Below are 19,318 nucleotides of genomic sequence, written 5' to 3'. Positions count from 1 at the left end.
CAAGGTGGGAGACACCTTGGGGCTACCTGGGAGGTGGCCATGTCCACCGAGGCTGTGACCAAATGCCACCAGGCACACACTGCAGGGGAAGGACACTTGTCACTCCCAGAGCCTCCATCACATTAAACCTCAGGTTTAGAGTGGAAACTCTGGAGCAAACATTGCCACTTCCTATTACTCTGTGTGTGACAATGAGGTCCCACAGTGGGGTCCTCCCTGGTGGGTCGCCAGGAGCTCCTGTAACCCTCTGCACCTTATACATTCAGAAGGAATCAACCTCGGCAGGGAATTAACACTGCTGGTTTCACTCTGCTGCTCTGCCGCATGAATAATCATGGGGAAAAATTTGCATTCCTTCAACAGAGTGTAGGAATGTTTAAATTATAAAACTTGCTTTCATTTAATTAAGGGAGGGGGGGACACAACAAAAAATTATCATTCATGTTAGATAGTCTAAGGACCTTAATTTACTTTAAATGAAAAGGTTGCTGTCAGTTTACGTTCAGGCTAGAAAGATGAATAATTTGTTTGATCACTTGAGAAGCAGAGGATCGTGTTGCCCAGTGGTTTGCTATTATATTTCAGCAATAGTGTCCTTCTCGTCTGAGGTTAACTAGAGTTACAGAACTGACAAAGCACCACGCTGCTGTACTTCTGGCTTCATCTCCTTTGATAGCTGCTGCTGGAGCAGAAGCATCCGTACAATGAGACATAAAAATATGCAGGAACCATCAAGAAAGAAAAAAAAAAAAAGAAAAAGCTTTCTCTTGCTCCTCTGTAAATCCAATTTACATCTAAGTGAACTGACTATATGTCTTAAAATAATAATATAGAAAAAAAAGGAGAAACTCGGGAACTTGCAGTATCAACTTTTATTGGAATGGCAGCCTTTTGACCAAAGAAAGGCCTTTGGGAGACATTTGCATTTTTCTGTTCACAGAAGAATGGAGTCTCTCTAACACAGAGAACATTTTTTCCCCTTCCCTTACTGAACTGTGCAGCGCAGGTCACTCCATGCTCCCATCCCTCAGTTGGATGATGCTGAAATGAAAGATCCCAGCTGAAGGCTCTCTGGGCTCCTTGAGTGTAAGTGTTTGTGGTTTGTGCGGATCTGGGAGAAGAAGTGTGGGGGTCATGGGGCATCACTGGGGCAGCACAGCTGCTGGGGATGGTGTGGTGAGGGTGGGTGGTGGCAGGGGACACTGCTGATGCCCACGGATGGGGCCTCCTTTATCCTTGCACCCACCCTGGGTAGGATCTGCCCATCAGCTCCCTTCATATTCAGCAAAAATGCACTTGTAGGCCATGGGTCCTATTGTCCTAAGGTAACCAGCTAAATAATTTCAGAACCATTCCCTCCCAAAAGTGCTGCCTGGCTCTCAGGAGAGCTGGAGGCGACCACCCCATGCCCTGTTTGCTCAGGGAGAGAGCCAGGTCCTGCCCACTGGGTTGTGTGCTGATTTGGGGTGAAGCATCCTTTCCCTTGCATATTGCCTAGCAAGAGAAGGACAACAGTGCCAATGGGCTACAAAACATCATCCAACCCAGATATTAACCTGCCTTTACTGGCAATGCACCTTGTTGACCACTCCAAGGGCCCTTCACACCCAGGAGGCAATAAACCCACACGTCACTGTGGCCTCTCCCTGTGGCCTCCATCCCAGTATGCAAACAAAAGTCAGTCTGGGAAAGGTCACAAGTTTCTTGGGTTTCTCCACAGGAACTGTGCTTGGCTGCCCTCTCTGCCCAGCCTCCTGCCACCACCACTGCTCCCCACACACACCTCGGAGATGTTGAAACAAAATAGTGTGTCTTTGTTTCTGATGGGGACCACTGATTTCTGGAAAACGTGTGGAAATTCTTGGCAGCTTCCTGACTGCAAATACTCATTGTGGGTTTAGGAGGGATTTGTTCTTCAGTCCTGGATACTTTATTAACTAGAAGAGAATTTAGGTCAAAATTTCAGACTTTGGACAAATCTGGGTTTTTGTCCACTGCCATATATAAAGGTGGCAGGTCCTTTATTGCTGATGTGGGCATGAGTTCAAGATGCTTCCCCCCACCATGTTCTCCTTCATGGCACATCCTCTTCTGTTCATCTCCTCAGGTGGATCTGCTCCACCCTGGGAAAGTCCTTGACTAATAGAGCACCTACTCATCAGGCCTAAACACCAGACCAGGAATTTGTCATGGGACCATGAGGTCCTTTGTTCGTGCATTTGTTTAAAAAGTGATGCACCCCAAATCCCAGAAGGCCAAAACCACCACACTGTGCCCTCCACTAATATGTCTGGCTTCTCAGATGCAGTTCATCACACCCAATTCAGGCAGCTGAGAGTCTGCCTTTTAGAGCTGGCTGGTATCAACAGGTCTGTCTAGAGAGTGTTTAATGTGACTTGTTGTATGTCATACCTTAAGGCTGTACTCCGGAGGGATGTATTTCGCCTCATTGATTATAAGTTGAATTTATGGTGACCAGCTCAGACATCCAACCTCCAGATGCTTTAAATAGAGTAAATTTATCCCTCTGCTCCTGTTCCTATACCATCTCCTTGGTATATACATCATCCATTTGTAGTGTCCTGACATGCTAACTGCTGAGTGTTTCCCACTACAGACTTTATTTTTATTTGTGTTTTCAAAGCAGCCTCTACAGAAGCTACTTCAGCCTGATGCTGACCCTGGGGGCTGCTACAAAGCAAGCTGCTGCTGAGCTGAAAGGGGACAGCAAGGTCCATGTGGCCCAGAGGTGCCTTACTTGATGGACACCAAAACACTGTCTGGTGCAGCTTGTGAGCTCCTCTTACTGTGTGAACATCTGAAATGCAGCAGTAGGCATCTTCTCACTGCATGTGGTCTTATTATGGGGATTCCTCCTCTGGACAGTGATATCGGGACCATTATGCAGCACTAACACATCAGCCCTGTTGTTCAAAAGGGTGGTGAGAGTCCAGCCATGATTTTCTCAGCTCATGACCCAAGAGGTGTTACACAAACACAAGGAGCATCACTCACACACAGGTAGACCATCAGGCATTTCCCCCACTTCAGTCTCAGCTCTTCTCTGTCTGGCATATTTTTTCCTGACTTCATACTTTTGCTTTTAACTTAAAGTTCATTGCTCTCTGTCTCAATTCTGGTTTCAGTGTAGTCATCTAAGAAATAACACAAGCCAAGGCTGGAAGTTAGGAGGAGGTGTTTGGTGACCAGGTGAACAAAGAATAACTCAGGCTTTCCACTGAGGAGGTGGTGCGAAAGAGCAAACCACCCTCGAGGACAGTGCATGGAAGGAATAAATTAACGTGGTTGCCTGAGATAGCCCAGACGTCCTTTGAGGCCCTGTGATTCACATAACATTTGTTCCTTATTTTCAGCTTCTCAAACGTCTGTAATTCTGCTGTTATTATTTTTAGCTTGCTTTGCTGAAGAAACAAGGCTGATGTGATGAGGCTGCCTGTCTGCTTGTTGTCCCTCCTCCCAAAACTTTCTGGCCTCTTTCAGCCCAGTCTGGTGAGCGATCCTACACACACCATGGAGATGTTCCTGGGGACATGGGAAATGTGAAACCTGTAGCAGAAAGTGCTCTCACCTGCAAGAGAATGCCCCAAAAGACATGGGGTGGCTGGGGTATTGCCATGCAATGGTAAGGGGACATTTCTGTGGAAAACCAACTCTGCAAACTCCAGCTCTGCAGCTCAGCGAGCATCATCTGCATTCATAATCCTAGGTAGCTCTCCCAGTGAAGGATTTTGTCGGCATTTTGCCAGTTAGCTGCCTCCTGATGTGAGCTGCTTCAGACGTGGGTTTGATGTGGCTACCGGAGCTGTGCGTGTCCGTATGTATACCGCACTCCTACCCATGCATGAAAGGACAGCAAGGTCTTTGGGGACCAGCCCAGGAGCACTGAGTGATCAGTCCCAACCTCAGATTTCATGGTTTGATCCTTTGGCCACCTTCCCACACTGCCGAGGCAGTGCTGGAGCACGCAGGCAAATGCTGCAGCCTGGCCAGGAATAGAAACGCGTGCTTAGGTTCGTCTGCTGGGGCTGCCCAGCCTGTAACAGGAATGAGAAATTCTGTTTTGCAGGCATGAACCTGCTCCGTGCCATGGTCTCACAGCTCTGAACGCTTCCAAGGCTGCCTTACCTGTGAGCTGAATGATCAGGACACAGATACATTTCCTTTCCTGCAGGGCATTTCCTTCCCTCCCAGGTCTCTCCACACCGCATCACACACACCACTTTGTAGGTACAAAAGGATGTAATCCCACCCAGGTGCTCCCAAGACACCCCTTCAGTGACTGGCAGCTGCTGAAGGAGCCCCTCTCCTCATTTTCAAGGTTTTCTCCACTTCTATCACGATTCTGCTCTGCAAATACTATGCACAGCGTTTTGTTACCTAAATTTCAATTGCAGCCACACAATCTGTTCGTCCATGAGCAAAAGGCTTCCCCCGTGTCAGAATACAAATTGCAGCCATGAATTCACCCTTGGCTAAATCGCGTGTTTATTCCAGCTGTGAACTCTGCTCCTGCAGGGAGGGAATCATTACCGACATCAGTTCCCTGCGAGGGGAGGGCCTCAGGAGGGAGCAGCACAAACACCGCAGAAAAAGCAAGCCTGACGTGCTTGTTATGAATAAAATACCCAGCCCAGCTTTAATCACGGCTCAGAACAGCACAGGAGGCCTGGTTTATGAGGCATAGTACATGCACTATTTTCCTCCCCAAGAGGAGTTTTATTTTAGGTAATAAAAATGAGGAGAAAGCACTGGAAAGTCAGGGGAAAGTGGAAGGACCCTTCGCACAAGAGTCCCTTCATGTCTGTGTGGTGTGGAATTGAGAAACTTTTGCAGTTTCCCTGTGTCCCTGTCTGCCCACTGACCTGCATGCTTGGGTCCCTCCCGTGGTGGCACCCCAGGGACACGTCCCTCTGCCCCTAATCCTGCTCCAGCTGCTGCACTCAGACACCGCACACACATCCATGGACCATGAACAGGGTCCATCAACTGGGAGAATAATTAAAAATGGCTTTTAATGAAGAAATAGGACAGTTCATGCTGATCAGGGCAGGGAATGGCCAGACAAAGGTAGTGACCAGTCCTGGTTTGCGTGCACACAGACCCTTTTATCCCCTTATCTCTCTATTTTCCCATGCTTGTTCCTCCCCAGGTGACCTTGATCCCACTATCCCCACCTTTGATTCTTCCCATAAACATCCCAAAATAAGTGTCATGCAGTCCCCAAACACCCTTCCCCTGCACCCCACAGTGTGCCCCATGGCCTGGGGTGACACAGAGAGCTTCTCCCATGGACTGCTGATGATGGGCATCCTTCACCTAGCCCATGGGGATGAGGTTCACCTTGGGGGGCTGTTTTAGGGTTGGTGTCTCCCAGGGGTTCCTGGGGCTCCCCCAGCTGCATTGGTACCTCTGGGCTCCCTTTGTGGGTGGAGATGGCCCTTTGATGGCTCTGACGGCCACCGCTGATGGCTCTGGTGACGGGCCTGGGGGGAGTGGGGCAGGGGATGATTGGCCAGAAATCACTTTGGATTACTGGGGTCTAGCAAGGAGCATATGTCACTTACGACACTTTCCAGTGTCTCTTCCCCAAAACCACATCTGGGTGATGGTGAAGGGGTGGGACACCTCCAAACAGCCCATTCACCCCTGCCATTCCTCAACAACTGAGAGGGAGACATTCCTTTCTGGTTTTGCTTCCACATTAGCATTGGTTTTACGGTAATCTCTTTGTTGCATATAAAACAATAAAAGGCTTTGGAAATGACTTCAGTAACCAAGCTCTTGTTTCATTTTCAGATTTAATGTAGCAGCTATGAATTGCTTTGAGTCCAAAAAAAGAAAAAGATTTTTCCCAAACTGTGCAATAGCATGAAGCACAAACACTTTTATGTTTTCAGTGCATTATTTGGTGGGTTTCTGGTGAGTAGGATTTTCCTCAGATGCATGACTGGGTTGTGGTGAGATAATACAGAGCTGGAGCAGAGCCTCGGGTCGGCGGCAGCCAAATAACGACGTCTTTCAGAGCTCACTTGGCAGCGCTGGCTGGCCCCGAGTCCTTTCTTATCAACAGAGAGAGCTGGAGCAAGACTTTGAGAAGTTTCTGAAGGCAAAACCTGAATTAAAAGCCATCTCTACTGACCTCTGTGCCATGCCATTAGCTCACCTGGATTCCAGTATAATACCAGGGGCCTTACTGGGCTTCATACCTGATACCTGCACAATCCCACAGGTAGGTGAGGGTGGAAGCAGGGAGCAAGGGGGAAGGCAGGGAGGTTTTCCTCAGAGCACACCGCTCTGCTCTCTGGCCAGGTGCTCCCAGCCATGCACCTGTACCAGTGCTGCTGGAGCAGCATCCCCCATCCTTGTTTGATCACGAAGCCAGTGGCACTGGGGAACTTCCTCCTACAGATCTGGAAGGAACCAAAAATGCTTTTGTCCCCTCCTCCCCACTTGCCTGGCCCCAGACCTGCTGGCTGGAAGGGCACCGTCTTCCCCATCTCACCTCGCTGGCTTAATATCTGCCCCTCGTGTTCGCAAGAGCAATGATGGGACCTGCTCAAAACCCTCCTGAATTTCTTGTTCACCTCCACTAGACCTCAGCCCAGGTGGGCAGGGATCCAGCGATCCATGGCCAGCTTTGCAGCTGAGGGAGATCACTTCAGTGGCCCAGCAGTGCCACTAAGCACCATGCATCCATACAAGGGTTTGGGTTTATTAAAGGTGCTATTAAATGGCCTGATGGGTATTGGTAGGCAGCCAGCACCTCTGGCAGTAAGAAAACTCTTAACCAGATGTCTAAATCTGCATGTTGGCAGCCCTGGAAACAGGTCCTCTTTCACCATGTCTGCCCTACTGCATGGCTGCTGTAGGGCAATGCCACCCTGCAGTGACCACAGGGATGGTGCCACAGCACGCATGGTGGTCTCTAATCCTTGTAAATATTTCTTCAAAGAGCTCAGTTGTACTTGTATTCCTGCTGGTACCTCGTCAGGTTCCTTGCAGGTGCTCCAGAGATCAGCAGCCCACCTGTGTGCCAGCTCCCTGCCTCCCCTGCTCAATAGCGTGCCCTGTTGTAATGGAAGACAACAGGGATCTGTTTTTTTCTTTTTTCCATCTCAAATTAGCTGTGAAAATTCATATGAACATTTAGTTCTTTAAACATCCAGTACTAATATTCCCTTTGTTTACACTCGGATCTATTCCTGGCCTTATTTCAGAAATTAATCACCGCACACACAGCATCCTTCTCCTCCAGCTTCATACACAGGGAAATCCTGTCCCATACCACCAAGGCTTCCTACATCTGCACTTTGCCTTTTTTACACGGCAAGTCTGTGGCTATATCACCGAAATGAGCTCTTCCAATTTCCAGCGATGGCAGCTGAAGCAGGTGAGCAGGTTCAGGGCTCTGCCTCCCACCCCTGCCCTTTCACAACGCGCCTTCCCCGCGCACAAGCCCAAGTTACCAAAGCAACTCCGGGGGCTGACGGCTCCTGCTACTTGACACTGAGTGTTTGCTGCAGCCTCTCTTAACACCACAGCACACAGAAAACTCTCTCCTGCCTGCTGTAAAAAGAGAATCGCGTTGGATTAGCAGTGCTGTGAGAGATGGGGCTGCACTCTCAAGCACAGGGGACCATGCCAAAGGCATCGTGCGGTGCCACCCCGAGCAGGGGGCCGGGGATTTGCCCCGCCTGGCTCTTTTCTCTTGCAACATTCCCTTGACAAATTGCTTCTCAAGCAAGTGATCTGTAAAATGGGGATAATCTCGCCTCCTGGTGATGGTAGAGAGCAAGAGGTGAATGCTTTTAATGTTTGCAGGAACACCAGTCACGCACTGGTACCTCCCAGCTGGGCACAGCGAGCCTGTGCATCTGAAAGGCCCGGTAATGCTTTCCCCCACATTTTCATCCCTGGAAGTCCCTGGGAATACCCAGAACTTTGCTCTTGGTCTCAGTGCTCAGCAGGACCCTCCTCTCTGACTCAGTACAGCCGCCTGTGACTCAGCTCTGAAAGACAGTATTTTTCCACTGATAATTTTGATAAGTATAACCTTAAACTGGGCTACGTTACAGATGAGAACCCAAGAATACTTTTTAATCTCCTGTTATTTACTTGCAACAACATGAATCACGGTGCTGCACAGTGTACATGATATTCCCTGATTGTATAATTACAGAGCTCTCTGTATACCGTGTTTTCTTAATTCATTGTATTCAACATTCACCTTTTAGTGAGACGGGCTTTAATTTTCACATGCACATTACTCAATCTGAGACTGAACATGGAAATTGAAAACACGACTCCTGGTACAGCAGCCAAATCACTCCGGCCATCTGTCTGCTGGGTTTTCCCAGCAGGATCTGTGGGTGACCAGGTCAGGACGAAGCCTGCCACCCCCTCCCCATGACAGGATGGACATGGATGGTCAGGATGCTGGTGCTGTGCGCACCCAGTGCTGAAGCTACTTGTTGAGGCTCGGTGGTAGATCTGAGGCTGCTATTTACCAGGTTGCAGTGGATCTGCCAGGGGAAAACCCCTTGAAAAAAAAACAGCATCACCCCCAGAGCCTCCTCTGATGGCACAAGAGGGGCCAGCTGCATCTGGGCTGGCCAGGGAGGTGACCTGGAAAGTTTGCTGCAAATTTCAGGGAAATTACCTCTGCTCAGCATCATTGAATAAGCAGCATCCCCACATCCTGCGTATGATTAACTTACCCCAAACTTTCTCAAAGCTCTAAACTTGTATTTCATTCGGTATCTGTTGGGCTTCCAGCCCTGCCTTAGCTCTCTCCCGACAGTTACCAACACAAAGATTTGTCCCTGATCTATTTCTCTCTGTGCTACCAACCCCTGCAGGGAGGATGCCAGTAATTTTCCAGGCTTGCCCCCACACATTCAGCCCACAACGACTGCTGCTGTGTCACTGAGGGGGCCACTGAAATAATAAAGGTAAGCAAACAACGCCCAGGCTGATCAACAAATGCTGTTACGGGTGCCATATGCTCGCAGAGCAGATCCTACAAAGCTTTGGGTTTTCTTTTGTTTTCTTCCCTTCTTCAATTTCTTATTTTCATACTTATGAACATGCAAATGCAACAGGGAAATTTAGGAAATCTGTTACTAAGGCAACTGATTAGGTGATGATGCAAGTTACCTTATTATTTGAAAGTCAGGGTGCCCTGCGTTGCAATCAGCTTCCACCAAAGGGGAGAAGGAAAGTTTTGGTAACAGTTACCCACTTAAAGGCAGCATGGCCCTAAAGAAGACTTGCCTTGAGAATAAACCATGTGCCAGAAGCCAGTGAAATCCTGGAAAGTGCATGGAGGGAAAATCTCATCACTTCATGCAGGCAGGAATGGGGAGAGGGCAACTCAGTAGATGTCCTGCAGTCTGTGGGAAAAAGGCAATCATGTAATGAGAGTAATTAACTAGACATCCACTTGCAATTATAATTAATTATAAATAAGAAAAATCAGAGCAGCAAAGGTGCGTGGTTTTGTACCTGAATGTGGTACCTACATGCAAGGGCACAGATGACACTGGAGCAAGGACTGTGGCTCTACAAAGTGGTTCACGTGGGCTAACTTTGTTTTCAAGAGCCACCTCAGTACCCAGCAGCTGGAATGGGTGCCGTGTCCATCATGGTTCAAGAGCCACCTGGAGGTACCAAGGGAAGCCCGATGTGCTCCCCTGCTTCCACAGGGCACTTGTGTAGGCTGGGGATAACGTGCCCCCACATCTTCTTGCCCAGCACGATGGCTGCCAGCAGTTAGAAAATGCTGTCCCTGGAGAAACCATCAGCTTTGTCCTCCTCCACCCACCCACATGTCCTTCACCCAGACTGTTCAACAGCCGCAGAAACCCCTGGAGCCACAACAAGCATGCAGCGTTGGCTTCTCTCCATGTACCTGGTTGGGTCCTCACAGTACCAGGGTCAGACTTTGCCTGAAGTCCCCCAAAGTACATATACTGAAGTTGACATTGCTCGCACTGCTCCCAACCAAGGAGTGGGCTGTAAATAGCAAGGTGGAAGACTGAAATGCCTCTCTAGCCAAGGTAAGAATGAAAATTGCATTCATTTCCTTCCTTAAGGCTTCTCAGCCTTGGTGGGTGACAGCCCAGGGGATGGGGATCCAGTCATCCCCCAGTAAGGATATCTCCTGCCTCCTCCATGCCTACCCTCATCACTTTAAGTCCCTTTGCAGGCTGCAACCCCAGTGTTTGAGCCCAGTTACCTGCTGCCCATGTGTCACACAGACCTTCCTCACCAGAGGAGTCACCTCAGGCGTGCTGGTGGCTCTGGGACCCTGTTCCACCCAATGCTGCCTGCAGCAAGGCCACCTCTGCCAGCTGCGTGTTTCCACCACGAATTTCCATGAGCCTCCACACAGATCTGGCTCCTTCCTACATGCTGGGAGAAATATCCTGGACTTGTTATTTTTGGCCTGTGTTTTTAATGTTTTTATTCATAGGTCCACATGCTGATGTCTGCTCACAGACAACTTCTGGTTATTGTTCCTTGGGCCCCATAAACAGTGCTGGAAGAGTCAATAAAAGCCAGCAGATATGGATCTGGAGTGTGAGGTGTTGTCAGGAGCTGCCAGCCCTGGCTTTTGGGGCTTTGGTGTCCATATGGAGCTGTGCAAAACCAGACTCGCTTGCAGCTGTGTGCACGGTGTCAGGCTGGAAAACACGGACACTGTGTGCTCCACCAAAAATGTTGGAGGTAATGTCCAAAAATATCGTGGAAAAATACCTGAGGGACCTGGCTGGATGTGGACCTGCTGATAGTGCCCTCACTGCCCTGCTACCTGGTGGCTCTCCAGACCCTCTCCAACGTTCAGAGGATCCCACAGCAACCCACAAATCCTTCTTCTCATCTCCCCAGAGCCATGCTGTAGGCAGGCCATCAGAACCAGGGATTTACAGTGCTGTGGCCAAGCTGGGCTGCACTGCCATGCTCAGGGCAGGTGAAAACGTGTTGCAGGATGGATGGTCCTGCGAGTGATACCACAATCCAGGATGAGGTGCTCTTTCTGGGGATCACAGCTGGCCTGTGAAGCCAAGAGACACCATTCCTCCTTCTCTTTGGGGAGGATGATCCACAAATCTCCTCCAAAAGGCACAGAGATCTGGACACAGTTTGAGGTCTTAAGCAACACATCCTGGCTTAAAATTTAATTTGCTTCTGAGCCTTTTTGTTTTGGGGGAAGAAAGAGCCTCTGGTGCAAACCCCTGTGCCCAGGTTCATTAGGGGATGCAGTGCCCTGGGTGCTGTGATGCTCGTGTCCCCAGCCCCGGGGCAGGGCTGGCACCAACCCTCTGCCATGATCTGCTCTGGGGTGTGCACATGGGCAGCCATGTGCACTCTGCAGTGATTTCCCAGTGGGCTGAGGGAGAAAAATGAAAAGTAAAATGAAATTGCAAAGCTGCGTCTGCTCTGTGGGAAATGCTCAGGTAATATGAATAGCGAAGGAGGGAAGGGAACCCCCCACCACTTTCTGAATAGAGCCAGCAAGTGACTCCAATGCTAGTAAAGCTAAAATGATCATCACCCTCCTCTGGAGGAATTCATGCACTTACATTAGGCTCAGTTTTCTATTTCATTTTCTTTTTGTGGGGGTTAAATGCAGTGTCTTGTAACACGCTGTTACAACAGGACATAGGGACCAGAGTTTAATGCTTCTAGAGCCCCCTTTCCTTTCCCTGTTCCTCTCGCATCACATCCCTGGCTGTTCCACAGCCTCATGCTCCCTTTTTTTGTAGACATCACCCAGAGACTCCGTGGCATGTTTTGGCAGAGCTGAGCAGGAACCACGGTACTGGGTGGGTGTGCATTGAGTTGTAAGCAGGTTGCTGGGGTTTGCTCCGGATGTATTTCTGAAACTACTGTCCCCTAGGGCCATCCTTGGGGAATAACATGGATGTCCTGATGTGTGACAGGAGGGCAGCTGAGTCACGTCTTCCCTCTGTGCTCCCCCAAGTGGGAAGCAGCCTAGGCACAAGAAGCGGTTCAGTGCAAATCTCCCCAAAACAGAGAAAGCTGTAAGGGTCTTCCTCGCCTCTCCTGGCCCAGCTCAGCACCTCTGCCCTTGTGTAACCCCCCTCAGCAAGCTGCTGCCTCTACTTTTAGCTGCAGTGAAGAGTTCACTCCTAAAACCACTCTTTTTTTTATTATCTTTTCCTAGAAGCAAACATGACTGGACCCTTGTGCACGCTTTCTGGGAAATGTTGGCTTTGGTTCAGCTCAAACAGGCTCTGTGGTTGCCTCGACAGAGCATCCCAAGGAGAGGGAGCTCTCCGTAGGGTCCAATTTGGCTTTCCTCCTTTACATCCTTATTTTCCTGATTGTAATACACTTTGGCAGCCAAAAGGAAATGAAGGATGTTTTTAGGTTGAAAACTTTTAACTTTTTTTTTTTTTTTGTAACATTTATTTACTTATTGCAATAATTACACGTTAATTATGATGGCCTGTCTGCTTCCAACTTTCCGTGCTCCTGTAACAGCTTCCTTGTACAGATGGGATCATGTCAAAGCTCACCCTGAAGGGTACTGCAAAATGTGTCATTTTAGGATTTTTGTGTGCGTTTTCAAGTTGCTCAGGTGAACTGCGGGCAAACAACAGAAATTCACTGTCATTTCAACATCTACCAAGGAGAAAAGTGCTGAGCCCTTTACAAGCCCTTCCGCCCATCTTGGTCTCTTCTGTCATTTATTTGTTCTTCTGTTTTTTAATCCAAGAGTTGGTATTTGCACTGGAGTGTTGTTTCAAAGCATTGTACGAGTGTTTTATCTGAGAGAAAGCTAAATAAATACAATTACTCAGACATAGTCCATGAAGTTTGACCAAGAGTGTGATGCTGCTTCTGCTTCTGGCAGTGCAAATCAGGAGGCAACATCCTCATCAGCTCCAAGATGCAGGCCCATGGTAGCGCTGCATTAATTTGTTTCCTTGGATCAGGAGGCAAAAGCGAAAATTGCCCAGGGACTCTCAGAAGCAAAGCTGCACCTACACTGTGGTAATCTGGACTTCCAATTAGGACAGGAGTGATTTGCCTTGCAAAACCTGAACTCTGATTTTGTACAGCAAGCACAACATTACTGACACGAAGAAGCACTGGGGCTAGGAAGCGCATCCCCCTACCAGGTTCAGAGCCACCCACAGACTCGGTGTGGGTGCAGACCATCCCCTTCCCCAGGCCACTGGGAGATACCAAGGAGGATGGTTACAGAAAGTAAGTGGGAAAACACCCAAGCACAGTCAGGAGGTGATTTTGACATTTGGAGGTAGATCGGTGTAAGGAAGGAGCAAACCCCAGCCAGGACCCATCCCGGCCAAGTGATGTCCCGATACCTGCACACCGTGGCAGCACGCTCATCCATCACAGGCAGTGGTGCCAAATCCCATTTTCCAGGCCATCTATCTCACCAGTCACTGTAAAACATTACAAAACTCGGCTCCACTTGATATTCAGCCCGCATCACACCTCTGCAAGGCTTCAGCCAAAGGTCTGGGCAGATTTTGCAAAATCAGACCCAGCCTGTTAAAGGGTGCCTCCTGGTTTCACTGTTGGGGCTGACTGTGTGGTGCTACCCAGCTCTGCATCGCCACCCCTTCTTCACATACACCCTGCAAGGACTGAAAATGAAGAGGAAGAGAAATCTCCTGAGGATGAGCCACCTCTGTGTAGATCACAGAATCACAGAATTTCTAGGTTGGAAGAGACCTCCAAGATCACCGAGACCAACCCCTGACCTAACACTAACAAGTCCTCCATTAAACCATATCACTCAGCTCTACATCTAAACGTCTTTTAAAGACCTCCAGGGATGGTGACTCAACCACTTCCCTGGGCAGCCCATTGATGGGAGTTTTTCTATAGACTTTAATGTAAACAGCTAAGTCAGTGCTGAAAAACCTACAGTGCTGAGACCCTACTGCAGCACACCTGGAAGCCTTCGGTGCACCAGACTTCCACTCAAACCCCATAGTATCTCTTAGGACTGCTGCACAGCCCTTGAGGTCTCTCTCTCTCTCTTTTTTTTTCTTCTTTTTTTTTTTTTTTTCTTTTACATCAACTTTCACTAGAATATAAACTCACATTCATTCCTGGTTCCTCAAGTAGCCCACAGTCCTCAGCACAGCTCCACCCAAAAAGACCACTCAAAGCTCTACAGCACCCTGTATCTTTTCTCCACATTTTCTTATTTGGACATTTTCTGAGAGGTGGAGGACTGATTTAAGAGGGGATAGTCCAAGAGATAAGAAAATGAAAACAGCCATAGCAGGCCAAAGGTCCATCCAAGCAGGACTTCCAATGATCTCTTGACACATAGGAAAAAGTGTAAAACAAGAGTGGGATGAAAGCACCCCTGGCCCTCATGCAGATTCCAAAAAGCAGAAGCAGCTTGGCTGGAGGCCACAGCTAGCCTATTTCATTTAATAGGCAAATAAGAACAACAACAAAAAAAATAAGAATAATCACAAGTCATCATTCCCCTGTGTGCCAATTGGACTCCTGAATTTTTCTAACGTGCCACCATGTAGGTGTAAACACTAAAGCTGAAAAAAATGCTGAAAGTAAACCCTTTGAAAAAAAAGAAGAAAAAGAAAGAAAGAAAAGAGAAAAAAATATATATAAATATTGTGTTGTTAATGTAATTCTCCCCTGGGGGAGCAGCTGGGCGAGGGGACAAGCCACACCTGGTGAATGTGAGCGGCTTTGCCAATGAGCTGGTAGACGGCGCTCAGCTCTGATGAGGGTCACAGCCCATCCTGCATGGAATTTAGATGTGGCTCCTGCTCACAGATCTTTCCTGTGTGCTCTCTGCTAAAGTTTAATGTCCGTACAGCTCATGCTCACAAACACATGGAAGCCCTTGCCAGTCACCATAGGCTAACGCTGCATTTAAATATTTGGGGAGAGCAAATATCACATTATGTGTTTTGGATAAGAAAAATCGCTCCTTGCCTTGAGTTGGTGAGACAGATGACTAGCTGGGATGAATCACAAATGTTACAGTCCAATACATAATTCCAGATCGTACGGTGCTGTGGCACATGGCTATGTTCACTGATTTGATGGCTTATTTAACTAATCAGCACAGCAGGAGCGGTTCGTTTCGACTATTCCAATAAATGAGGGCTCTGTAATTTGCACATGCAGCTGTAATAGTTGTAATGTTTCATTCCTGCTGCGCTGCTTAGTTACATAAACCATCTAGTCAGAATCAATACTTATTTACTGTACCTAATCAACACAGCCTGAATTACAAACATCCCAGATTTGCATGTAGGCTGAGCCTCCGGGCTGTCCCTCAGGTACCAGCATCCGAGGGCTTCTTAATCTGTTCAAAAGGGCAGCAGAAAATCTTGTAAAAATCAGCTGAATAACAAACAGCCCTCGTGAAGGCTTTGTTAGCTCTTTTCATGTGAAACACGCCGATTTGACATTCAGAACCAGAGGCTGCTGGAAACCACAGAGGAAAGCTGGAGGAGCAGCCTCTCCTCCGTGGCACAGACCTTGACTAGCAATTTCCAGGCAGCTTTCGATCACCAAAGGGGGGCCCGGAGCTCATAACGAAGCCCGGTGGCATCCAGCAGCCCCTGGGGTGGACGTGGGCTGGTGCCACATCGGGGCTGGGATATCGCAGCGGGTGAGCAGCACTCCCAGGGGAGGCCTGGTTTAGAAACAATCGATAATGTTCATTTCCTACCTGGTGCCTCATATACGGTGTCCCTAAGGTTCAGAGGGTTTGCTGTGGGTAACGCTGCTCCTCTTCATAAGCCTGAGCTCTTGCAGAGCGACAGCATGGCTGTCCCTTTTTGTACCTTTCTGGCAGGATCTGCCTGCCTTGCCATCAAAATGCACTCCTTTAAAGATTAGAATATCACCATACCCTGGGTCTATTTGAAAAGGAACAGGACAGTTTCATTTCCCATGATAATTTCGCCCTCACATAAAATGTAACAGAGGGGAGAGGGGAGAAACTGGGGAGGAAAAGGACTTCGTCCTCAGAAAGATGGGTCTTTGAACTCCCAGCTTCAAAACTTCTCAAACAGCTTTGACAAGTCATTTCTGGTTTTATTTCAATTCTAGACTTTTTTTTTTTTTTTTTTTTTTTTCCTGGAGGACCGTGCAGCCAGTTTGTCACAACCATGTTTAATCAGAGCAGATGGAAGGCAAAAGCTGCTGGTTGCTGTGAGCTCTTGTTCCTTCACATGGTACATCTAGGGTCGTCTTCCAGAGCTGGCTCCAGGCTTTGTGGCCGTCTGCACAAAATTGAATTTTGCTGTCCAAAGGAGGCAGATGAAGTGAGCTTGCCTGGGGAGGCAGGTGTGATATCCTTGCTGCCATGGCTTGGGAGAAGATTTGTCTCTGTTGGAGATCGCCTGGTGCCCCAGCATAGCCCCTGCCTCCTTTGGGATCAGCAGTCTGAGGAGCTCTGCTTTTTAGGATGCCCAAAGATCAGTGCCTCAGTATTTAAGCACAGACACCCAGTCCCATTTTCAATGCCCAAAGTGCCTGAGACGTTTGCTTGGGATGGCAGATAAGGCAGCAACTAGAGGTAGATCTGGTTCATTGGAGCATCTCAAACATATTGAGCCCCAGCTTGTAAAACAAGAATAAAAAGGCCTTTCCTGGCAGAGAAATTATTAGATGTTGTCTCCCTGTATGTGTAAAGCACTATGAGATATATGGAAGGGGCACTTGGACACAAAAAGATTGTATGAAATTAATTAGTGTTATTATTTTCCCTGGAGCAAAGCACCCACTCTCTGCTCCTGTGCTGCATTGCATTGTGTAGCAAAACACCCCAGCACCAAATACCTTGGGAACCACAGCCCTGTGGGCATCAGCTGGCTTTATGAAGCTGTTTTGTTGTTGTTGTTGTTGTTGTTGTTGTGTTTTTTTTTTCCAGCAGAGCTAGAGGAATTACGACTGCCATACCAGGCTGCACCTCCAGGCTTAGCAGGGTAACACAACAGAGACCCCAAACGTCTTTACCTGGCAAGTCCAGCATGAAGGCTGTGAATGGGGCAGTCCCAAAAGACCTGAAATATGCACTTGCAAGGCAAGTGCAAGACCTCAGTGAGCAAATCTGAGTATTGTTTAGGAACAATGTTAAGATCAGTATGCAGAATAAGATGTCCTGGGATTCATTTTTTTTGCTGTTATTGTTTGTTTTTAATAAATGTGCAGCGTTGGATGTATCCTCCAAAACCCAACAGAGCCCCCTCCGAAGCCAGCAGCATTGTTACCAATAATTACACTGTGCCACTTAGCCTCAGTATGCTTTCCAAATGATCCCAAAACCCGAAATGTCTCCTTGCTGGTCTTCATGTGATGTTAAAGGAAAAAAGAATAATTGCAGCAATTCTCAGATCTTGGCTTGCTCTAGTACCCACGGTGTTTAAACCCTGCGATCAAAAGAAACAGATTTGACATGAGCTTGGACAGAGACTGCATCAGCAGATGCTCTTTTATCTGTCCAGGATGGCCTCTGCCTGGGTTTGAGGAAAAACTCGTGGCAGGTTAAGAAAAATTGAACCCCACTATCACTCTGGGCTTTGAGAGTGTGCAGGCAGTTTTGCTGCTGTGAAAATGCATTCCCCAGTAGAAGAAAAAGGGTAGGAATAGGTGTTTTCATAGTATATGAGCACGGAGGAAAAGTGCTGGTCCTGAGCTGCAGTGTGCCCTTTCATTCCTCCCTTTTCTCCTTATTTACTGAAGATTTTGTACATTTGCCTGTTTTGCCGAGCTGTGAATCCCCCCAGGCCAGAACAACTTGTTTAAAATGCTTCACGGTCGCTGCTACATTTGCACTTTGAGTTGGGCCCAATGCGCTTGTACTTTGTAGTTGTTTCTTTGTTGTTGGGTCTCTGCTCATGAAATCTGTATGTTGAGGAGCTCCTCACTGTGCTCAGGTTGTGTATGGAAGCTGAGGGAATAATGCAATTGTATACCTCTACAGTCAAAATGTGTTTTCGATCCTTATCTATTCTGCATCCATGAACATTTCAAGGGATGGAGTTAAGGTGGATGTGCTGGTATCACCCCCAGCGGCGCTGACGGTCTCGGACTTTGCTGGGTGCAGCCAAGACAGCGATCTCAGAATATTTCCAACAAGGTATGACAGAACAATATAAAAAATAGCAGCAAAAGCCAGACAAGGTCTGACTGTTTCACTATTGCTTCTGATGCATGCCTGAAGCCAAAGATTTACCATAGGGGAATGGGGCTGGATAAAGCTGTGGTTCAAACTAAGAGAAATTCATTGAAGAGATAAAAAAAAAAAAAAAAAAATTTTTTTTGATGAAATGCAGTAAAGGTCTGCTAGACATAGTGAAGGAAAGGTTTACATTTTTCTAAAATTCCCTGATCTCCTTGATCTGCTTGCATCCCCTCCCTCTGTAAATCCTCAGGCTGTTTTTGTGGTTATCATTACCATGCTTATTACAACGGGGAAAGGGAATAGCACCTTAGATCGAAATTCCCAACACAGCCCATGTTCCCTGCTGAGTGAGCATCACGTGCTCTCTGGCTCCAACCCTTGAGGAGGCATCCCATGGAGATGAAGCAAATGTGAACCAATCTAAAAAGTATGTCCTATGGAATAGATGAGAAGAAAAAAAAAAAAAAAAAGTGAGACAAGGCCTTACCAGCACTGGCAAAGCAATCATCACAGCCCTGGTTTTAAAGTGCTATTTATTATGCCTAATACTGTAAAGAAAGAGAGATTACTAGAAAGATGAGTCATGAAGAGATGTCAGGTAATCTAACATCCCTTTAGATGAAGGAAACCCCAAGTTGTGCAGCATCAAACTGGCCTCCCATCAGCCTGCACGCCCCTTCCAGAAAGGTTTACCCCATATCTGTTTTTCAAGCTATTAGAGGATTTTCTTACAGGAAAACATCTCTGTTCATCATTTCTAGGGTGTTCACACGAGAGTTTGTTGCTGCCCTGTTAGATAAAGGCAAGGTGACAGGGATAGTGCAAACACTGGTACCATGTGGGAGCTGCTCACAGGTTCCTGTGATGCAATGACCCAGCTGTCCTGAAGCTGTGGGAGATGTGCAGCATGGCACAGCCCTGAAGACAGCCCATATACATAGGCACATCCTTATTCGCATCACCAACTCCTCCACATGCAAGGTCTTTCCATCGGGATCATCTCTGGTGGGCATCCCGTCCAGGTGTGAACCCCGCAGCAAAGAGCTGATGGGGCCAAGCTGCTGTGGCTGTAGTTGTAGTCCCAAGGCACACCCAGCCCCACAGGCTGTCCCACAG

This window comes from Aythya fuligula, chromosome 1 (genome assembly GCF_009819795.1).
Source record: "Aythya fuligula isolate bAytFul2 chromosome 1, bAytFul2.pri, whole genome shotgun sequence".
NCBI classification, from domain to species: Eukaryota; Metazoa; Chordata; class Aves; order Anseriformes; family Anatidae; genus Aythya; species Aythya fuligula.
This window is presented reverse-complemented; position numbering follows the sequence as displayed.